The sequence below is a fragment of the Lissotriton helveticus genome, chromosome 10, assembly GCF_964261635.1.
Source record: "Lissotriton helveticus chromosome 10, aLisHel1.1, whole genome shotgun sequence".
Lineage (NCBI taxonomy): Eukaryota > Metazoa > Chordata > Amphibia > Caudata > Salamandridae > Lissotriton > Lissotriton helveticus.
Window position 1 is genome coordinate 54,398,960 of NC_136071.1, and position 22,170 is coordinate 54,421,129.

Genomic DNA, 22,170 nt, shown 5'->3' on the forward strand with positions numbered 1-22,170 from the left:
TTCTTGGGGGTATTAGGAAAGTGCCCCAGCCCTCTTCCACTAAAATCTGGTTTAAGCTCTCTGCATTCTCCTCCAGTCAGTAAATTAAAATCCTCGCTAGATGCTTGCAGTTTTAATGTGCTTTCCTGTTTTTGCTCCAGGTGAATTTTGGGCCACTGCATTGGATTAGAAGAGACCTCAGGGTGAAGTGGCAGCTATGGATACAGGCCATCTTGATGTGAAAAATACTGCTTCTGGGAATAAACTGCCCAGGTATGCTTATTTTTGCTTGGTAAAGTTTTGGCCTGGAAAGAAGGTGGAACCCAGAGCTGTCCAGGAACACTGGACAGGCCTATATGAGGTGAAATATTGGAAGGGGGAGTCCACCTTCTTGGTGGACCTCAAGACTCCTAGATGCTCTATCTGCTCCACGTGAACCCCCTCAAACTCCACCTTAAGAGGTCTGAAAAGAGCATGCTTCTGGGGACAGATGAGTGAGTGAATGAGGAAAGCAAGCCTCTCCCTGACCTCCTGTCCAGAAACATGACGGGTCAGTGGAGGGTGTCAACCTCTTGCCTATACTAATTCCAGAGCAGCACAGTGACTGCCACCGGTTAGTGGGACAGTTTGCTTCTCTGGTCTCCCTCACCCCTGGACCTACACACGTGAGCATACATGACTTAGGGACGGGAGACTGTCTACCTGTAAGAACAATATTTACAGGTTGTCAGATAAAGTTCAGGGCCAGAATCAAGGATGAGGTCTCCAAGATGCTGCCATTAGGAGTGACTGAGACCTTCAACAGTCTCTGGTCCAGCCCTGTAATGCTGATACCCATGGCTGTCGCACAAGATGTCACTCTAGAACATAGGTTCTGTTTGGAAAACCAGAGTCTCAACTCCGTCCTGAAAACTGACGCACACCCCATCCCCCAAGGGGCCACTTTCAGTTTCAGATGATATCCTTTAGTTTGAAGAATGCCCCTGCCACCTTTCAGAGGTTAGCCAGCAAGGTCCTCGCTGGGAAGAATGCATTATGTGCCAACTACCTGAATGATATACCTCTCTACATTTCCAGCTGGGAGGGACACCTGTACCACCTCCAGGAGGTGCTTTAGCCCCCGCAGCAGCCAGGCCTGATTATCAAGGCCAGTAAGTGCTGCTAGGGCAGGGGTCAATGGTTTTCTGGGCCACAAGGTGGGCTGGGGCAAGGTGCATCCCCTTCAGGCCAAGACTGACTGTCCTGGCCAGGCAACCCCGGAAACACAGTCTCAAGTGAGGGCCTTCCCGGGCCTCACAGGAGACTATAGGGGGTTTGTTAAGGGGTATGGCACCATTGTTGCCACCTTAACACAGCTGAATTCAAAGAAGCAGCCCAGATGATCTGGGCACAGGCCTGCCAGGAAGCCTTTAATACCTTCAAGGTAGCCATGTGTACATCACCCGTACTCCGCTTGCAGTCATAGTCATTCCCTCAAAGACTAATCCACGGCCACCAAGAGAAACGTCCTCAACAGATGAAGGCAGTCGCCACCTGGATGAAGGACATCTGCCTCAAGCTCTACTCAGACAAGTATGAAGTCTTTATCTTGAGCTCCACCCCCTCTGTCTGAGATGACTCCTGTTGGCCTGCAGTGCTCAGCACCCTCCCCCACACCACACACAAAAGCTCAGCATCATCCTGGACTCCACACTGTCAATGAACTGCCAAATCAATGCTGTCTCATCCTTCTGCTTCCACACACTTCAACTGCTTCATAAGATCATCAAGTGGATCCCAACCGAGTCCATGAAAACGGTAAACCATGCACTCACCAGCAGCAGATTTGACTATGGCAACACACTTTATGCCAGAACCACTCAGAAACTCCCAATGCCTCTTCTAGACTCATCCTGAACATGTCACATCACCGGCCACCTGAGAGACCTTCATTGACTACCTATCAACAAAGAATTCAAACACCTCATGCATGCCTACAAAGTCCTCCACAATGCCAGTCCTGATACCTCAACCTCTGCCTCTCCTTCAACCCTCCCACCAGACAGCTCTGCTCCGCCCAACTGCCCCTGGTCACCGTTCCACAGATCGGCAAGACCATGGCTGGAGGAAATCCCTTCTCCTTTCTAGCTAGGAAGACCTAGAACTCCCTGCCTCTGCACCTCAGGCAATTACCATCACTGCCGCAATTCAGGAAGGACCTCAAAGCCTGGCTCTTCGACTGAACCACAGATTCCTTCCCCCTCTCTTACCACCTTGAGACACTAATTTATTGATTGATTGATTGAAGGCTCCTGACTAGTCTAAGGACTCCACAGTGCTGACAGACACTTAGCACAGTTAAATGAAGATGGTCTAGATCAACCGTTAGCCCTCATTAGCAGGAGATTACTTCAACAGGAAGAGAGGTGGAGTGCAATTGAAATGAAGGCATTTTCGATGGTCTGGGCACTCAAGAGGCTGAGATCATACCTGTTTGGACTCACTTCTGGGTTCGGACAGACCACAGACCCCTCAGGTGGCTCATGCCAATGAGGAGTAAAAATCCCAAACCATTGAGGTGGTCCGTCTCCCTACAGGGAATGGACTTTATGGTGGAACACCGTCCTTGTTCAGATCATACCATTGCTGATGGTCTATCTAGGTTCTCCTACCTTAGTTATGAGAACTCCCAATGGAGTTGGATATTTCTCCCCACTTTCAGCTAGTAGGGGCACATCGTAGACCTGTCAGCCTCAGGGTGGTCTACCCCCACAACCTTTTGCCTACCTTCTCCATTTGTTCTGACCATGTTTTTGCTGGCATTAGGACTATGAGAACTTTACTATGCTAAAGTGCATGTACTCTCGTCTCTGAAAATGATAATATTGGCTCAGACCCAATTGGCATGCTTGATTTACTTGTATGTTCCTAGAACAGTGCACTACATGTTACCAGGGCCTGTAGTCCCAGCTAATTCTCAAATTGGTAGGGGCTGCACCCATTCAATCCTGATGTAAACGATACATCCAATTAAAAAACCTGCAACTCTTTAAACTTAAAGTTGTCTAAAACTGAAATTTTTGTTTATGGGAAGCCATCAGCATGAGACTCTAACAGGTGTCCTAGAGAGCTTGGTCCTGCTTCAATGTGCAAAAAATTTTGAAATAATTTTTGGTAACAGCTTGACTTTCCCTGAACACATTTCTTACACAACTGCTTATTGTTTCTTTCAGCTGAAAGTGCTGAACAAAGTTCTCCCTTTCGTACCATCTGGCTAGAGGAAAACCATTATCTAGCAATGATTCTGGCCAATTTGGAATGTTGTAATTCTGTTTTCCTTGCACTCCGTAAAAGACAGACCCACTGGCTGCAGATGATCCAAAATGCAGCTGCCCGTCTTTTGATTGGATTTAGGAAGCATGGATCTTTTTGTATCTTTCCACCTACTATGTCTACACAAAAGATGCATGTTCAAAGCTCTGTGCCTCTGTCATTGGGACCTACATTTCTATGGCCCCACCTATTCGAAAGACATTTTTCAGAAATATAATCCTATTCGCACTCTACTTTCTGCATCTGCACATCTACTCTAAGTTCCAGTTATTGGGAAAACTAGATTAGGTGGCCATTCCTTTACCTTTCTCACAGCCAGAGCCTGAAATGGACTGGCAGGGCCACTACATGATACCCTCTCTCACCGGCAATTAAAGAAAACAATTGAAAACCACATTTTTACTCCGTAGATAGTATGGGTAAGTAAGCTCACTTGAAATGTCACTGTGATTTATAGTGCCAGGACACCCAGGTAGTTGATTAAGGGAGAACTTTATAAAAAATAAATGAAACCAAATCAAATCAGAAAGAGGCAAATCTAGCAGACTGAGAGATGGCAAAGGGCACAGGGTGGTACATTTATTCACGCATAGCTCACAACCTTAGGTGTTTTCTCAAAGTATGTTTGTGCTGGTCAAGTTGTCAAGCTTCACTGAGCAGGAGCATTCCATAACACAACACCCCTGAATGAGGAGGGTCCTACTGCTGTGGGAAAACTCTGGGCCAAGACCAATTTCAATGGCAATGCAAGATCAAAGGGATCTTTACAGTTGGCACACGAGTCTGGTCTTTCGTCGTTGTTCTCATTATGATCAAGTGGTCAGAGACATATCCCACTTTCCTTATTTGGGAGAGAAAAAAACAGAGTGGTCAAAGACTGACAACACGGAAACCAATAATGGGCAACAGGAAGCAGATTGCAGGTACCCATTGGTACATTTTTTCAATGCAATGGTCTGATTGGTCCCGGATACTGACACAGTGATGTTCTTATAACTTCTTGACAGTGCACCACCTGTCTTAGTAACAGCAGACATGATTACAATCTGCCAGCATGTCTAGAGCAGTTCATGGACTTATCATTAATTCATAAAGTTGTCATCTTCTTGTATAGCTTAGTATTCACAGCACACAGGAACATTGTCATGCGCATTGCGCAATTAAAAGTGCGCGCATGACTGATGGGGTGAGGAATCACAGAGGCCGGAGATCACTGATACGGACCGTGCTGCCGCCGGACATAAATAATTAGTTTAAGCCCCTGGCTCGCCTTGCAGTCTTCCCCGTCTTCTGCCACCAGCAGTTGTGCAGGAAGGAACGTACCGGGTGTTGCTGCCCTTGAAACCGTCATATCGCCAATCTGCCCCTGTTAGCCAGCTGGCCTCCCCGTATCCCAGGAGGGATTGACCGCCCCGCCGCAAGGTAACAGCTTGCAGCACCCGCTTCGCGGGTGCCGCTGCGCGGCGTGAGGCGTGGGGTCGAGGCCGGCTGACTGGGAACAGCTGCGGAAGGAGGAGGAGGAAACAGCAGACCTAGCTGAGGGCGCGAGCTGCAGGGACTCCCAAGACCAGGAGTCCCTGCGCTGCACAGGTGTGCACGGCCGCGCCCCCAGCAAGACACGCCCCCCGGCCGACTAGCTTAACAAAAGAAGGAAGCCCTGCATCAGTAAGCGGGAACTCGTGCAGGAAGGAACGTACCGGGTGTTGCTGCCCTTGAAACCGCCATATCGCCAATCTGCCCCTGTTAGCCAGCTGGCCTCCCCGTATCCCAGGAGGGATTGACCGCCCCGCCGCAAGGTAACAGCTTGCAGCACCCACTTCGCGGGTGCCGCTGCGCGGCGTGAGGCGTGGGGTCGAGGCCGGCTGACTGGGAACAGCTGCGGAAGGAGGAGGAGGAAACAGCAGACCTAGCTGAGGGCGCGAGCTGCAGGGACTCCCAAGACCAGGAGTCCCTGCGCTGCACAGGTGTGCACGGCCGCGCCCCCAGCAAGACACGCCCCCCGGCCGCAACGCTCGGTTTAAACACAACAGGGAGGCGCTCAGCGGGACGTGAGCGGGACGCCGAGCGAAGCCCGGGCAAAGGGCGGGCCCTCTGTGGCCCTCAGAGGCCTGAGGAGGCTGGGCTGGGCCACAAACCTTGGTCGGGTACACATAGCTCCCAATTGCTATAACTATTAGGATACATGGGTTATGTCCTGCCGCGAAACTAGAAGTATGGCCGCTGCAGGAGCTAAAAAACTTACTGGGACTTTGGACGATTTCATCATCCGCACACATGCGTTAATCGACGAGGGAATCATACTAATGGATAGGAGAGTCTCCCAAGACCTGGCCATGGCCAGGCGCTCCTCCCTGGGCCTTATTGCACAGGCACAGACACCTAACATTGATTCTCGGTCAGATATACAGGCCCTAGTACACAGTTCTGGAGAGACTGGGGATCTGGACGCCTCAAACACTGTACAGGATCTGGAGGCTTCACCTAACCTCAACATCTTAACAGAGAGTGGAGCGCAACAAAGCGAGCCAAACACTTCCAACATCCTATGCGCTACAAAAGAAAGGGGCCGGATAGAAGGGGCAATCCCCAAGCAGAAACGTAAGGTCAACAAACCATCCATTCCTAAAGGAAAGAAGGTTCAAATTCCCCCTAACCTCCCCGATAAGGATAAATTACCAGCAGTTCCACCCAGTTCCACAGAGGTGCCGTATTCCAACAAGATTGGTTTACCTCTGAGCCTTCCAGATGACACCATTATTGACCAAAGTCTGGAGGAAATTTTGGAGCTCAGTGGAGATATAGGTAATTTAACTAAATCAACATCACAGGAGGGTAATGGTTCAAGCATAAAAAATACCACTATCTTTAACATGCTAAAAGAATTGCTGGAACCTATAGAGGCAAGATTACGCTGCCTGGAAACTGTCCTAAAAAATATACATAAGGATATAAGTGCTCCTAGTTTCACCTTAAACAATAAAACCGCCCAGGCCATCATTCCACCCAAAACGGCAAAGCCTCCGGTGGTTGCTAACAGAACATTGGAGACCAATAAGGTGGCGCCCAAGAAACCTAGTAATACTCCAAAACAGGCTGGCATCAAAATAAAGTCCTCCGTAGTGGACCAAACTAAGAAAACAGATTTAACCCAGACATCAACTAAAAATAACTCAACTCCTCAGGCTACATCCAGCGATTGCTTATCTCAGCCTCTACATCTTGATGCACCCGATAGAGCCAAGGGTATGGCCCGCAGAAACATTCACCTCCCCCCTGATGCTTGTCCCTACGTGGTCATTCTCACTGGTGTAACTGAAATCCCTTCATCAGAAGTAGAATCGTACCAGGCTCTTAAAAACAAAGTATGTCACTGGCTATCCAGTAACTATCCCCTCCCGCCAAACATACCGAGTAATATTCTAATGATAGAAAGAGCTCCATGGGTAGGAGGCAATAGAAAAAACCTTCCAGGGGACTGCGTTGTGGTCACTTTTGAGAATACGGAGGTTGTAGATTTTATTTGTAGCAGTGGAGCCCCTAGATATCAGGCGAGTACTGTGACTGCTAGACCTCTTTCGTACTTTTATCTTCCACAAAATCAAGCTGATAATCGATGGAGCTGGTTAAAAGGACCACATGATCGCAAACCCAGTCAGAGATTTAACTTTCTCTGGGATACACAACCCCTTGGTCGGGAGGAGGGGTGGGATGCAGGATGGAACTTGGTAAGGAATAGAAGAGGCAGACCACGGCAAGGCGGCCCCTTCTATGGCCCTCATCTCATCCAACCTTATCATTACCACCAGCCTTCAAATGGTCCAGATAATCTCTTGCACTTCCCAATAGCAAATCGCTTTGAATGCCTGTCAACCACAGACTGGGTTGACTGACATACACAGGGCTCCCCAAAGGGACGGTGCAATCAGCCTATTTCCAATGTTCCTTGCAAGGATGTTGCGACGGAGGATCTGACTAAAGTAAATTTATCTCCTACATCTGGTAAAAGCTTGGTGGAGGGCGAGAGTCGGGGAGTGCCCACACCCCCTAACACAGATTCATCACTATGCAAACTCCTTACCTGGAATGTGGCAGGTTTAAACGCAAAGGCTCTAGACCCATTATGGCAAGGGTTCGTAAAACAATATGATATCTTGGGAATCCAAGAAACATGGGACACTACCACAAGTTTTTCATTAGATGGTTTTTGCAGTTTTTTCACTCCAGCAGTACCACGAGCAAGAGGGAGAGCAAAGGGCGGCCTACTCACATTGTGTTCTTTGGAACTGGTAGGGGGTTTTAAAAAATTAGATACCGCACCCACTAACACGTTAGTTGTGGAGTGGACCCTACCTGATTCAAAAATGTTTTTGCTTATTAACTTTTATAATTCCAAGGAGATCTCCTGTGCGAATGAACATTTGACCTCTTTGTTAAATTTTTTGTCAGTCTATAGGCATGATTGCATTTCTGTCCCAGAGATGGTAATCCTGGGTGATTTTAACATTCACCCCTGTGAGGGAGATTGTTTTAACGATAGATATGGGGGTTTACCGACTGAAGGCATTCCCCACTTTGAGCACACAAATGAGGGTGAGTGTCTTGAGACTTTCCTCGCGAATTTAAATTTATTTGAATTTGACCAAGGTAAGAATGATCCTAGAGCACCAACCTTTGTTGGGAAAGACGCCAACACCGTCATAGATTATATTTTTGTATCAACTGGGGTCGTGGCAAAGGCACGCGAGTATAGGGTTATTACTGCTAGTTTCAGTGATCACCATCCTGTTCTCCTAATGCTGGACCTAGACTGTTTCCGGAACTGTAGACTGTCAGGTGTGGCAGCTTCGAAGGACCTGACGACTAAGGACCAGGGAAGGCGCCTAAAATGGGAAATGATCGTCCCGGATCAATTCTTTCAATCAGTAGCCCAAGAGTCAGAGGCTCACATGGCAGTGTGCTTAGATCCAACCGCCCTGGGCCCGATGTAGTGGCTGCATATGAGGAGATTTGTGCAAGGATCTCTAAGAACTTGGAGCTAAGGTCAGGCGCACAAAGGAACAAGAAGATCCACAAATGGTTCAATAAGGAATGCTCGCAAAAACACAGTGCCCTGCTGAAAGCACTAAAACAAAAACCCAGAGACAGGCTTTTAGTGGCTAATTTAAGGAAGGAATATAAAAATGCAGTTATTAATCGCAAAACCCGAATTAAGGAGGAAGCTTGGGATAGTCTACTATCCATTGATGTTTTGAAAGACAGTAAAAAGTTTTGGGCCACTGTGAATCAGCCCTTTTTTTCTGAGGACGGGAAAACTGATATGGACTGTGTGATAGAGGATGATAGATGGCTAGGCCACTTCAAACAGATCTATGAATCCACAGCACCTACCTCACCAGCCAGCGTCCATGATTCATCTAACCTGGTTATGGAGTTCAACACCACGGAGGTTGAAAGGGCGATCAAAGACACAAGCAAACACAAGGCCCCGGGACCTGATGGGGTCCCTGCAGATCTCTACATCCTGTATCCACAATTTTGGTCAAAAATATTAACCAATGTTTTCAATGCGATACCTGCAGCTGGTTTCCCATCTTCCTGGTCCACCTCTATTATTGTGCCCATTTTTAAGAAAGGGAACAGGGGGGACCCTGCCTGCTACAGGCCAATCTCCCTGTTGGACTCTGCCGTAAAGATCTTGGGCAGAGTCATTCTGCAAAGACTGGGGGATTGGCTAGAGGAGAGCGGGATCCTCTCGGATTTACAGTATGGTTTCAGAGCACATAGAGGGACTATGGACCAATGTTTAAACCTTCACCTTATTATTAGTAAATACACCGTGGCGAAGGGGGGGCTTCTTTATTTGGGATTTATGGACTTATCTTCCGCTTTTGATTTGGTCAACCGTTCAAAACTGTGGATTATTTTACGCGATCTGGGTTTGGATACTACTCTGGTTAATTTCTTGCACGACCTCCATCAAAATTTGTTTCCCTCTGTTAGGGTAACAAGGGAAGGAAGATGCACAGCGAAGTTTAGGTCAGGGAGAGGGGTCAGACAAGGCTGCATTCTGGCCCCTATCCTTTTCACATTGTACATCAACTCCTTGGGGAAATTTCTGAACTCAGGCACCCTGGACATGCCGCGTATGGGGGGGCTACCTTTTCCAGTCCTCCTATATGCGGACGATGCTGTCCTTATAGCTCGGACTGGTACGGGCCTGCAAAAACTATTAGATCACTTTGGTGTTTTTATGGAAGCCCTGGATCTAAAGATTAACACTGTTAAATCTCATGTTATGGTCACTGGCTCAAGAAAGAAAAACATGAAGATTAGGTCCTTTAGCTGTAACAGTTCGCCAATTTCGAGGGTCCCCTTCTTCTGTTATTTGGGCGTCACTTTCGACGAGAAAGGAACTTGGGGCGCCCAATTGAAATTAAAGGAGAACGGAGTTACCAGATCCACCACAGCCCTTTTGCATTTTTCCAAAAGATTGGGTTTGAGACCTATGGAAGCTATGACCCGTATTTACCGAGTCAAATGTGTGGCAATTGCATCCTATGGGGCAGACATATGGGGTTATGTCTCAGCCCCAGGTATCCAAATTGCAGAAAATAATTTTATACGAGCCTTGCTATCACTCCCGAAATCATCTCCCACATTTTCAATCCACAGCGAAATAGGCTTGGGACACGTCACTGATCTCTTAAAAATGTCCCCACTGTTATGCTGGATTAAAACCTGGACAAACGAGGAGATCACTTTGAATCATTGCATCCTCAAAGATTGTATATCTCTGGATAAAGCAGACAATATACCGTGGCTGGCGTATGTTAGAGCGGCATGCGCGAGGCTAGGGCGCCCGGACATGTACTCTCTTCCACAAAACCTTAAAAAAGAGGATGTAAAGTGGGTCAAGCAGCATTTTCGAAACATGTTGGAGTGTGAAAGGGAAACGGTTGAACTTTGTAAGCCAATGGTAAGATCACTTTTCCAACTTTCTTCATCCATGGCTATGGAACCTTATTTAAAATATGTTACTAAACCTTATCATCGTTTTCTACTTACATGGTTCAGGTTCAACCTGATACATCTTGTGCTCGGCTCGTACACAAAGTGGGGTATTCCGGAAAACTCCCCACCCTGCACCTGCGATTGTTTTTCCACACAGGACACTCTGCACCTAGTCATGCTGTGTGAACATTATTTGGTGGCTCGTAAAAAATTTCTTGTCCCTATCCTGAAAGATTTGAACTTTGTCCAGGTACGGCCGGCGCTATTATATCTACAGATGCTGAACTCGGTACAGGTCACATATGGTGTAGCTTGTTTTTTGGTAGCAGCCGCTAGACAAAATCAATCAAGATCTGCCCCAATAATTAACCATTAAACCTGTCATTTGTAAAAACTGGGCGGGAATACTCTAAATATACCGAAATGGGCACTCGCCATATCTATCGATTCTTTTTCAAACTTGTTTTTGTAAAGTCTTTTTAACATGTTTTTTTATCAAGGAGTAGCAATCAATCTTTATACTTGTTTAATTGTATTTTAACTTGGTTTTATGAATTATGTATTACTTTTATGGTTTTAATTTACCGAATAAAGTTCTTTGACTGACTGACTGACACAGCACACAGTTGACTGGATTTGTGGACAATGTCTGGAATGCTATCACCCCGAACTGATAGCTGTCTGCATCAAGCACCAGGTCATCAAGAATATGGGCAGGTCAGTACTTCTGAGGGTGTGAGTGATGATGTTTGAAAATCGTCGAGGTGTTCACTGCTCAGCTCTGTCAAACGTCCATATCGGGTTAATCCCAAGACAAAGGCAAAGGGAACCCAGGAAACGGGGCAGTGATGCCTTCAGCCTTGCAAAACTTAGGTGCACCAGGTTCCAGCAGGGGTGCCCATGGTCATCTGTTCAAGGATATTTACCTCTCACTAAATATTGGCATACAGTTTTAACAAATGTACAGGGTATTTCACTGAAACATATGGAGACCAGAGTTATGGAAAGCAGGTAACATAATGTGGCTGAACCTTTTAACCCCTTGGGCGCGGCCGCGATTCTGCGCCTGTGCCGCCGTTTTAATGAGTGGGCGGGTTCATGACGGCCACCGTGATGCATGACGGCTGGGGCCGTCATCAGCATGGAAGGGGTTAAATGTATATTGACTTGACAACGGATCTACAAAACCAGTTCCAAGAGGTTTCTTACCAGCCGCACTCCTGATAGGACATATGGATTGAGGAACATGCTGTTACTGCTCTTGTACTCTGGTTAACTCACAGGAACGAACACACCCTATCAACATGGCTGCCATCTAGTAACCACAGGCATTGTGGCCCCTTGACTGAGAGCCCACCTTCCAGAATTACTCCCCACACTCATTTACTCTAGAGGTGGGGGAAATATTTCATTCCGCCCGCGAAATTGGATGGATTTGGCAAGTGTAATGCATAGTTACGGTCAAATTCTGATTTTCGCCGCATGGCAGGATTTTTTTATGTGAGGCTTTAAAATGCGAGCGAGATTTGAGGTCCCCTAGCGCTATTTTCTAATGTGTGTGATCATTGTTAGAGGGCTGCTTCTTGAGTAGATTTACTGGCGCTCTAGTACATTTTCTACTCGAGTGGCAGCAAAATCAACTAAAATGTCTGGGAGCTCCTGCGCGCCACACGGTGCCATTCGCGCATATTTTTCAGCGGTGCTCAGGCCATTGGTGCTAAATTACAGCACGAGCAGCGCACATGCATATTTTCTGGTGGAACTCCGCGGAATCTCGCAGACTATTTATGCGACTATGCGGAATTCTGCGGAGTGAAACTCTGCAAGTTCTGCCCACCCCTAAGAAGTTGCTATTTGCTGGCAGGAAGGGCCTCTTGACCTGGGCTCCATGTTCAGAGAGCCTCTGATCTAGACACTTGTCATTAGATAGAGCTACCATTAAGGCCAGAGCCCTGAAAACCTGGAAGTGGGGTTGGCTTATGAATCTTTAGTATGTCCTGCTGCACGGACACTAGAAGGGGTCTGCAGTGTTCATCTATATGCAAACTCTAGGCAGCCTCCTGTGGGAAGAATCATTTTAATCTTATTGAAAAAAAGGAAACTGCCCTTCCTCCCTTGACATTTCATCTTGTTTTCTCTTCTTTTCACGTCGGCTGCATGTATTTCCCCCGGCCCTACCTCCATCAATGGCCTCCCGCGGGTTCTAGAACCTTCTCAGGAGGCCGCCCTGCACAGCTTAAATCCTGCTCGTCTGAAGCTGTTTGAACCAATACTCTGGTACCTGTGTGCTCTTGGCCACATCCTCTCGCCGCGAGAGGCTTCTGCAAACACTCACGTGAACGACGAGATCTGGTCTTCACTCATTTTCGAGTCGGCTGTTCCCTTTGACCCCTGAGGTGCTGATGTGATTGGCGGGCGCATCTATTCCTCCAGAATTTTAATACTGGTAAATACTCATAATATTTGAAAATAACACTAAAAGGTTAAAGGCCAAACAAACGTATACTCTGAAACCTGGTACTATTGAAACCAAATGCTGTTTTGTTTATTTTCATGTTTGGGTGAGGGGGATTCACACACTTTGACAAAGTATTTTTGCACCAGGACAAAAGTGGAGAAAACGTTTGTCATGTAACTGCGACATAATGTTTAGTCAATGAAAAACTTTAATCCTCAATACGGTAGTAAGAAAATAAAAAGAGACTGTGTGCACTATTTTGACGTCCACGAGCTTTGTGCTTAAAAGTGCTATAAACATTAGGGATTGCATTTGCCTTTTAGATTAGGAATTATTCCGGCCTCTAGAGGATTGAAGTCATATTTGAGAGCGCACGCATACAGGTCATGAACATGCAGCTTTAATGCTGAGTTTTCAGCAATGGATATAACTAATTGTATCTCACCTTGAACGGAGAATGAGGGCCCCTAGAGAAGTGAACTCACTGCAGAGCGCTGCATAGGACGGGAACTTTGCACTGGTGCAAAGTACAGAACACAGCCATATGATTTACTTGCTTCTTCTGTCCAATGATTTCATCCAATGTTGCTGTTTGATGATTGAAATACAGTATATCCTCTTTGGAATCAGAGAGACAGGTATGTCAATCCACAGCACCTTTACTACCTAGTTTTTACGCCGCAGGTAAGTACCAAGTAGGGCAGTTTAAGCTACCTTAGAACTCGGGAGTTTACCCCGCAGGTGAATTTTTTTTTTTTTATAACATAAACACTCAGGGCCATATTCACAAGAACGTGCGATAACTATCGTCATAGTAATTTATCAGCAGAATAGTTAACGCTGCCTAACCCTGATTAATATTGCCATGTTAGCAGGTTATTTTCAAGCCCGCGGTACATTGCGATAGTACAAGGGAAGGGGCGTAAAAACCCACGTACTAATCATCTCGATGGCGCATTGAAATCCTGCGTTAGCCAGTGATACGTTGTGAATGGCCAATAATCAGCTGCAAAGTCCTATCATCACTACTTTTAGCTACTGGCCCAACACTGCCCCTGCTAGAGACTGGCAGCATGGTGACCGCGGTAATCAGCTTCCTCGAAGTGTGACCATTTGTTTTAATAAAAAATCCTGTCATTTTAGTGGTGCTAACTTAAGCAGACACCTTCCTCTGGAATACCTGCATCTTAAAAGGCTCCTGGCAGTGTTCCCTACCATGCTGCAGGTAGTCGTCCTGCTTAACACCAGCAATAGGCAGGTGTAAAATCCCTAGTGCTAACGTGGTTTATCTCCTCTTTTTCCTTCGCTTTGCAGATCTGGCAGTTTGTTGTATATGTGGTGTTGTGGTTTTCTCGTGTGTTTTTACAGGTCAACGCCTACTCTGCATCTCATTAGTGTTAGTTGGTGGTGTCCACCGTGGAGATACATTCGGGGGCAGTTATCACATGAATACTGGTGTTGTCTGCAGTTTGCACCACCTTGTGAATGGGATGTTAATTCCATCACCATTTTTGATGCGGTAAAGTGGGGATAATTCAGAGTTAAATCCTTGTGAATACGCCCCTCAGTTTTTTTTGTGTGTGTGTGTGTGTAAGTGTAGATATATATATTATATATATACACACACACGTACATATATTTACAATTTTACAATTATATGTTTGATTTTATGTTCTTGGTAACTGCTTGTGTGTGTGTGTGTGCGTATGTGTGTGTGTGTGTGTGTGTGTGTGTGTATATATATATATATATATATATATATATATATATATATATGCAAAAAAGAAGCAGAGACTCTGGGTAGTTCTCAAGTTTAGGTGGAAAGCTCCAGCGACACTCTAGATCTGCTCAACTCAAAGGTCTGCTTTTCTATCAAAGTCTTTAAGCATAGGATTAGCACAGTGCTATCCACGCCGAGATAGAAATGGACAAAGTCTTTTGCCATTGTGTCAGGGGTTGCTTTTATTCATTTCAGGTTGGCTTGGTTGGTATTTTACCAAATCAAAGCTGTAATATTGTGCCTGTAGTGAGAAATGGCTTTTGTCATTTTACAGCTCGGCAAGGACAGCACTGTGCTAGTCCTATACTTAAAAACCTTGCTGTGGCAATGGCAAAATACTTTGTCCATTTCTATCTTAGTGTGGATGGCACTGTGCTAATCCTACGCTTAAAGACTTTGATAGAAAAGCAGACATTCGAGATGAGTAGATCTAGAGTGTCGCTGGTGTTGAGAGTGCTCCATACAGGAGCTGCTTTCCACCTAAACTTGAGAACTACCCAGAGTACTCTGCTTCTTTTTTTGCATAATTTATTCGTCACTCTATGGCTGAAAGGGTATTTTACACACACACAATTTTTGGCTTCTTTTTAAGAGCAGCGAGGGTGGCCCTCGTAGAGCGTGGGTGCAGTTACATTTGCTATGGTGTTGGCTGATTCTTATCAGTGATACGAAAAGAAAGGATACTCGACTGGTCACGTCACTTCATCACCACACATGCTAATATGCCTGATGTAAACAGGAGACTCGATTTTCAAAGCCAAAAATTGTTTTATTGTTGCTGTCTCCCGCCTAAAATTGCCCTTATTCCAATGTTAGTTAATGGGGAAAGAAAATAAATTCCCCTGATTTTTTTTCCATTACTGCCTTTGCTTTTGCAGTTTTAGATAGCACAAACTCGACGGACCGAAGGTACTGGAGCATATTCCACAGCACCAATTACATTGCACAATAAATGTCGGCAGTGACGTAGGTAGGCACTTTGCCGCCCGTGGCGGTCCTTGCCTTTGCAACCCTGCGACAGCCTCACTGATGAGAGGGGGGATGGCCGCCACACCCAAATCTGGTGCCACCCAGGGCTACCAGCCCCTTGCTACGTCACTGAATGTCAGCATGTATGCTTCCCTTTAGTACACTCAACATGTCCGCCGTGTTAATCCCTCGATGTTTGCTCTTTTCAATGGTTGGTGTCACCTCCTTCAATTCATGGATTGGCCGCCACACAACCCCATCAAGGATATCAGGTTCAATGGTGTACTTGATGTTACCACTTTACTTCCTTTATTTAGCTGATTATTGTGTTGTTTGCTTGGTGTGTCACGTTTCATTTCTCTTCTCTCTGGGTTCCAACCAACCAACCCTGTAAGCAGTTGGAGTTCGAAGCCTCAGAAGGAGTTCCTGGTCATGAGCTCCTTTTATATGTGGAAATAAAATGCTTTTCTCACCTCCACTTGTTGGAAGCACATCTCAGGTTGCTATCTAGGCTCTGCATATCAGTTTCTCATATCCTTTGCACCTTACATCTGAGTCATTACAGCAGTGCTTATGTGTCACACTTCTATAATTTCAGTTGCTATTCTGCTGTCAAATGTGTGACCCTTTCTCAGGGGTAGCAAGCGCTATATAAATGCAAACCTTTTCCCTCTTCTATCCCTCCATTATCCTTCTCAATCCCAATAACTGACTAACATATCCACCACTCATATTAATTTCATATTTCACTGTACTAATTCACCACTAATCCTTTTAGGTCTCCGGAGTAGAGTGCACACAGATACTCTAAGGAGTGCCCTGGCTCAATACCTACAGTGCATGTATGTTTTCAGCTTCTTTTTAAATACACTTGGAACACTTACAGAACGTAAGTCAAGCAAAAGCTGAAACGGCGCACACACTCACATAATTTGTGGTTTCTTTTTAAGAGCTACGAGGGTGGCTCTCGTAGAGCGTGAGTGAGGTTACATTTGCTATAGTGCTGGCTGATTCTTATCAGTGATATAGAAGGGAACTCGACTGGTCATGTCACTTCATCACCATACATGCTAACATACCTGATTCAAACAGGAGACTCAATTTTCAAAGCCAAATTTTTTTTATTGTTGCTGTCTCCCACCTAAAATTGCACTAAATCCAATTTTAGTTAATGGGAAAAGAAAATAATATCTTCTGATTTTTTATTTCATTTCTGTCTTTTTATTTGCTGTTTTAGATGGCACAAACTTGACCTGAAGGTATTGGAGTGCTTTACATCAGCACCAGTTACATTGCCCAAGAAATGTTGGCAGTGACGTAGCTAGGCACTCTGCCACCAGTGGCGGTCCCTGCCTTTGCTGCACCGTGACAGCCTCGCTGACGAGAGGGGGGTATGGCCGCCACCCCCAAAACTGGTGCCGCCCAGGGCTACCGGCCCCTTGCTACGTCACTGAATGTCGGCATGTATGCTTCCCCTTAGTAAACTCAATAGTTCCCTGTTTTAACCCTCGAGGTTTACTCTATTCAGTGGTTGGTGTCACCTCCTTTGATTCAATGCCTTACCTGCACGGTTTGACTGCCACACAACCTCCTCACGAATATCAGGTCCGGCTGTTTAGTGTACTTGATGTTACCACTTAACTTCCTTTATTTAGCTGATTATTGTGTTGTTTGCTTGCTGTGTCACATTTCAGTTCTCTTCTCTCTGGGTTCCAACCAACCAACCCTGTAAGCAGATGGTATCTAGGACTCTGTATATCAGTTTCTTATTTCCTGGGCACCTTACATCTGAGCCATTGCTGCAATGTTTTCAGATTGCTTATGTGTCGCACTTCTATAATTTCAGTTGACGTACGAGTGCCATTCTGCTGTCAAATGTGCAACACTTTCTCAGGGGTTGCAAACGCTATGTAAATGGAAACCTTTTCCCTCTTCTATCCCTCCATTATCCTTCTCAATCCAAATAACTGACTATCATACCCACCACTCAAATTCATTTAATATTTCACTATACTAATTCACCACTAATCCTTTTAGGTTCCGGAGTAGCGTGCACACAAATACTCCAAGGAGTGCCCTGGCTCAATACCTACAATACGTGTATGTTTTCAGTTTCTTTTTAAATACACCTGGAACACTTACAGAAAGTAAGTCAAGCCGAAGCTGATTCCAAGCTACCGCACCCAGCAGCATTTTTAAAAATGTTAATAAATTGTTAGGTACGATTGATTATCACTGACTGATTATTGCTTAGATTGGCTCCTATCAACAGCAACTATTGTCTGGCATGGTTTTTAATGAATTACTGATTAAATAAATGTTTTTCATTTTTCCACTATGTACTCTTGTTTATCATATAATTGATGTATGTGATTTGTATATGCTTTGTTAACTTTCATATATTATTGTGCTTGGCTCCTTCAGGAGACAGCTTAGACAGTGAATCTCTCTGGCGCGGTCCCTCATGTTCTTTAATGATTTGACCACTAACAAAGGGTAAATAAAAAAGAAAAGAGAACAAACACATTTGGGGTATATTTATTGTAGTGTCGCTCCTGCACCACTATTGAGGTGGAATGATCCTCCAAACCAGGAAGTGGTTTAAATGTAGGTTTATTCTTCAAGATAAGGAGCCCACTGTAAAGCGCCATTCTACACGAATGTCCAGCAGCAACTGCCACAAAGAGCCGTTGCCAAGAACACTCAAGTCTAAAAGTTCTAGAGTGCAGAACGCGGTTGCAGTCACCCAATAACAATTGAGAAGGTAAGTGACAGTAAAGAATACCATTATAATGAATTGAGATCTGGAACCACAGCAATAGCAGGCTTGTTGACTTCCTGAGCATAGGCCCTCATTTCTTGTCCTTTACCAAGACAAAACCCACCATCTCAGAATAAGACAAAAAATGTACTCTTTGAACAGTCTGATCTTGTGACATGAGCTTGCTGAAAACGTATGATCATTCAATTCATTTAGCAATGTCCATAACCTCCAATAAGGTGGGGTCTCTACAGCTGAAGAGACATTCCTCGATTTTTCTAAAAAAACAACTGCATACAAACTGGTCCCTTATATACATATCCAATGTTGGTCCAAAATTGCAAGTCGAGGCCCCAACAACCTAAGTGCACATACAAACTCCTCCACACTCTCATCAGCAGTTTGTTTTCTTCCGAAGAAATTTAAATGCTCTAATAGAACACTGGATACTTCAAACAATGTCTTACTCAGCCTCTCCCTTGCTTCTGTGTACTTGTACCAAGGACCGAATTGATTAGGTGTGGCATCCAATTCAAGCAAATTATCAAATATTTATTGCCCATCCTGACCTAGATGGCTGAACTTTAAAGCAACGTTTCTAGTATGTTTAAATTTGGTGGGGTCCACTGCCACTAACTAAAAACAGCGCAACCAATTTTGAAGTAGGAGGTTTCCCCGGCTGTTGTAAGAAGGGTAAGACAACAATTAAATTCTGATTTGTAGCCATGATGTGCTCCAAATGTGAATACGGTAATTCAGCTGGTGGTGTTCTCAAAAGGCATTCACATAGAAAAGCAAAAACTTTGCAGAATCCAAACTAATGCGAAATCAAAGTAAGGAAAGATCCCCAAAATAATTGTCCAATAAAATATAAAATGTTATAGGGGCAAAAAGAAAATGTATCATATATGGTAATGCCTTACAGGTTTAAAGGCTAATGTTGTTCATCTATTGTCAATATTGTAAAGACAAATTTATGAAAAGTACCTTTGTTAAGGCTGAATAGGTGTGCCTGTCACCAATAGTGCAGGGCGTATAACGAGGATTGTGAAGAACACAGCTGCTGTAGCTGCATTACACTATGATTAAATTTCAATTCAAAATGGCTATGCAGAAACGTCACTAGGGTGATGACATGTTTCCACCAGACCACTAGTGTGTTTTAGGTAGAGCATAATGATGCATTCTTCACCAGCGTCATATGGGTTCTGACGATCGCAAGTCGTTTAAATGTAGATTTATTCTTCAAGATACAGAGCCTACTGAAAGGCACCCTTCTACACGAGTGCCGCGTGGGGCCTGCTCTTGCATTTCAGCTCACTGCATCTTCATGATTGCTAGCCTGTTGGCTAGTGCGCTTCCTGAAGACATTCCTTTGAAACCAAACTGCTTTCCTGGTTGCTCCAGGTTTGCTCCAGCTTCCCTGCAAAGGAGAAGGTCCTCACACCTTGCTGGTCTGCACCAAAGCCAATCTTCACTTCCTGCGTAGGTTGTGTTTGCCAAGACTTTGTGGTACAGCTCAAATCCAGCTCCTGGTTGTCGTCAACACCTCCTGGTCCTCGTGGCTGCAGGGACAAGCTTCACCTCTTCACCTGAGATCATCGCGACATCGCCTGGTTCCTTCCTGGTACCTTCCTGGTTACTGGCTAGTGACCCAGACTCTGTCCCCTCTGCTTTCAGGGTCTTCACATCTTCGATATTCCCTTGGATCCACCCGGACACTTTTCCTCTGGTCGCCTGCAGCACTTCTTTGCCGATCTCCATAGAAAACATCGACGAAACCCGACACCAAAAGGCTCTTATGCACCTGGCTTCCCTGGGTGAGGTAACACGAGTACTCCGGTGCTCCCATGGGTATTGACTCTCCAAGTGACCTAGTCTAAAGGGGTTTTATCGTAGTCCATCCGGAAGTGCCCTTAAATAGTAACTTTGTAACTTCTTCGTTTTCCATTATAAGTCAATGGTAACTCACGACTGTGTTTAGACACTGCACGCGTCTCCCATAGGCCTCCTACTTCCTAACCTTTGATTGTTTAGTGTAGCCCCAGCGATTCCCTAGGCCCTAGGCCTACTCACTATTTCTGTTGTGGTTCTGATACTACTATTTTAGTATATGTTTTGTGAGGCCCCTAGGGCATTACCGTATATTGTGCAACTTATCGTATGCTAATTGAGTAACTTGTGATGTACTTTTACCTCTGACCTCATAAAGAGTGCAGAGGGGTTGTGTTTAGAATAAATACATATATATTTGATATATACCTTGTGTGGTGTCCTTTCATTTGGTACTCAAGGGGTTATAATTGGTAAAACAGCTTGCTTCACATGCTCTCTGAAGTCTTAGCCTATGATTGCTGGTCCATGCTACCACTTGGATAGCTTGCCTATAAGGTTGGCTTTACAACCACCATCAATAAGGGTCGATTAGACTGGTGCAAGGTGCCCACTAGAATAGTGGACATCATATGCCAGGCTAATTTCTCACAGTCCCTTCTTTCTACAACCCTTGTGCCTCTTTCTGCTCCCCTTTTGCTTCTTTCCGCACTTCTTTTGTTTCTTTCTGCATCTCTCTTGCATCTTTCTCCACCCCTCTTGCCTCTTTCCACCGCATTCCCCCTTTTTCATCACTGTTGCTTTTTTCTGCACTTCGCTTGCCTCTTTCTCCACCCCACATCCTTCTTTCTGTACCTCTGTTGCTTTTTGCACTTCTCATGCTTCTTTCTGCACCTTTGTTCCTTCTTTCTGCACTTCTTTTGTTTTTTTCTACAACTCTATTTTTTCTTTCTGTACCCCTCTTGCTTCTTTCTGCACCCCTCGTGCCTCTTTCACACTCCTCTTCCCTCTTACTGCACCCCTCTTGCCTCTTTCTACACATCAGTTCCTTCTTTCTGCATTTCCTTTGTTATTTTCAGCACCTATCTTGTTTCTTTCTATATCCCTCTTGCCTCTTTCTCTATCCCACTTACTCCTTTCTGCATCTCTGTTGCTTATTTATGCACTTTTGCTTCTTTCTGCACTTCTCTTGCTTCTTTCTGTACCCCTCGTGCCTCTTTCTGTACCCCTTTTGCCTCTTTCTGCACCCCTCCTGCCTCTTTCTGCACCTGCTCCTTATTTCTGCACTTTTTTGTTTCTTGCTGCACATCTCTTGCTTCTTTCTGCACCCCCTGTGCCTCTTTCTCCACCCCTTCCCTCTTCACCCCAATGCCTCTTTCTGCATATATGTTCCTTCTTTCTGCACTTTATTTGCTGCATATCTCTTGCTCCTTTCTGCACCCGTCAAGCCTCTTTCTGTACCCCTCTTTCCTCTTTTGCACCCCTCTTGCCTTTTTCTGCTCCTCCTGCCTCTTTCTGCTCTACTCTTGCTTCTTTCTGTTCATATTTTGTTTCTTTCTGCACCTCTCCTGCTTCTTTCTGCACCACTCTTGCTACTTTCTCCACCTCTGTTTCCCAGTTTTGCATATCTCTTGCTTCTTTCTGTACTTCTCTTGCCTCTTTTTCCACCCCTCATCCCTCTTCCTGTACCTCTGTTGCTCTGTTGCTTCTTTCCGCACTTCACTTGCTTCTTTCTGCACCTCTGTCCGTTCTTTCTGCAACCCTTGTGACTCTTTCTGCAACCCTTTTGCCTCTTTCTGAACCTCTGTTCCATCTTTCTGCACTTCTTTTGTTTTTCTACAACTCTCTTGCTTCTTTCTGTCTCCCTCGTGTCTCTTTCTCCATCCAACTTCCCCCTTTCTGCACCTCTCTTGCTTCTTACGCACCCCTCTTGCCACTTTCCCCACCAGGTTTCCCCCTTTTTGCATCTCTCTTGCCTCTTTCTCCATGCTCCATCCCTCTCTGTACCTCTGTTGCTTCTTTCTACACTTCTCTTTCTTCAACCCTTGTGCCTCTTTCTGCACTCCT